The sequence below is a fragment of the Arachis ipaensis genome, chromosome B10 (assembly GCF_000816755.2).
Source record: "Arachis ipaensis cultivar K30076 chromosome B10, Araip1.1, whole genome shotgun sequence".
In the NCBI taxonomy this organism is placed as follows: domain Eukaryota; kingdom Viridiplantae; phylum Streptophyta; class Magnoliopsida; order Fabales; family Fabaceae; genus Arachis; species Arachis ipaensis.
The window spans coordinates 40,389,210-40,391,503 of record NC_029794.2 but is presented as its reverse complement, the minus strand read 5'-3'; positions in this window follow the sequence as shown (position 1 = coordinate 40,391,503).

Genomic DNA, 2,294 nt, shown 5'->3' with positions numbered 1-2,294 from the left:
AGTGGATTTTCTGGAGCTATAGAACTCGAAATGGCATGCTTCCAATGGCATTGGAAAGTAGACATCCCGGGCTTTCCAGCAATATATAATAGTCCATACTTTGCACAAGGATAGACGACGTAAACGGGCGTTCAACGCCAGCTCTCTGCCCAATTCTGGCGTCCAGCGCCAGAAAAGGATCAAAAACTGGAGTTGAATGCCCAAACTGGCATAAAAACTGGCGTTCAACTCCACAAATGGCCTCTGCACGTGACTCACTCAAATCTCAGCCCCAGCACACACCAAGTGGGCCCCAGAAGTGGACCTCTGCATCATCCATCATAGTCCACTCATATTTTGTAACCCTAGGCTACTAGTTTAGTATTTAAACAACTTTTAGAGACTTATTTTGTATCTCATGACATTTCAGATCTAAACTTTGTATTCTCTGACGGCATGAGTCTCTAAACCCCATTGTTGGGGTGAGGAGCTTTGCTGTGTCTCAATGAATTAATGCAAGTATTTCTGTTTTTCCATTCAAACACGCTTGTTCCTATCTAAGATGTTCATTCGCGCTTAACTGTGATGAAGGTGATGATCTGTGACATTCATCACCTTCCTCAAACCATGAACATGTGCCTGACAACCACCTCCGTTCTATATACGATTGAATGAATATCTCTTAGATTCGTTGAAGACTCTTCCATTGGAGATGAAGTAAATATTGCAGTAGACTTCACACAACCACCAAGATTTGATTTAATTGATGACGAGGAGGAATTGGAAGAAGTTGACAATCAAGAAGAAGTTGAGAGAAGTTGTCAAGAGGTGGAAATAACCAAGCAAGAGCATAAGGGAATAGTGGTTGAAGAACCATTGAAGATGTCCCTTCCTAAGTCACCCTCCAACACAACGTTCAAGTGGGTAAAATTCTTACCCTTAAGCTTCACTTTCTCACTTGAATATGGTTTGATTAAAATGGATGGGCAACTTAGAGCTCTTTGCGGAGTTAATAGTAAGAGGGAGTTGTGTAGTGGTTGGAAGTTTGGTATTAGGCTCATTAAAGTCGAACTTTCAAGGTGTTGGCATCATGATTGGAGGAATGCAAGTTTATGTGCATCTAAGAAGAAGATTTGGTGTGCTAAGGAGAATTCTATGTGTCTACCACCCGGATGGAAGAATCATGATGATCAACTTGAAGACGGATGTGAAAATAAGATATGGGATCCCGGATCACAACATGAAGACCAACTTTGGGAACTCACATCTTGGGTGGAAGTTCACCCACGCTTTGTGAAGATGGTTGGAAATTCCGTCAACCATTTGAGGAGCAAGAATCCTTGGAGATTCAAGGATGAGTACAAGTATAAGCCACCATGATGAGGAGCCCCCAAATGTCCAAGTTAAGGACTTAAACTAAAAGTGCTAGGTGGGAGACACCCCACCATGGTAAACTCTTTCCACTCTCTTGTAGATTTGATTAATAAGTGATTTGAGTTGCCATTATAGGTAGTTTTTCTCTTCATATAGTCTTGTTTTAATGCTTTGGTTGTTAGTTGCTTGAGGTGCAAGTTATGTTTGTTTTTGTATTTCAAAAATTTTCAAAAACCAAAAAAGATTTTTTTCTTAATTTTGCATTTTAGTTAGTTTTGAGTTGTAGGTAGTGTTAGGAGGATTTTTAGCTATTTTTGGTGTTTTTGATCTAAAAAAAAAGGGCATCCACGCGCAAGCGTGCTATACGTGTATGCGTCGGCGTGGTTTCACAACTCCTGGTACTAAAACTCGAGAGTTGTTCCCACTTTGTACCTACTTTGTGCCAGGCGACCCACGCGTACGCGTCGAACGCCGTTCTTGAAATCCACGCATATGCATGTTGCGTGCGTACACGTCGATGCGTCAACGAAGATCCCATACATCATACCCGAGAGTTGTACGAACGTGGCGCGAAGATTGTGCTTCTAATGCAAGTTTCATTTCACGCATACGCGTATCTTATGCGTACGCGTCGATGCGCACTATCACCTCCGACGCCTACGCTTACATAATGCTTCCGCGTGTTTTTCTTTTTCGTTCACCCACGCGCACGTGTCAAGTACGCGTACGCGTGGATTTAAAATCCCTAATACCCCAAGGACGCGCAAGCCCTAGCCAGTCGCGCCCTTCACCTTCTCCGTTCTTCAAAAGTTTCGTTTCCTTTCCCTTTGTCCTCCATAGCCACCATCTTCAAGCTCTCGCCGCCAACTCCGGCGACCCACTGCCACCGAGACTACCACCCTCTTTTCTTCTTTCTTTCTTTCTTTCTCCTTCTCTCTTTC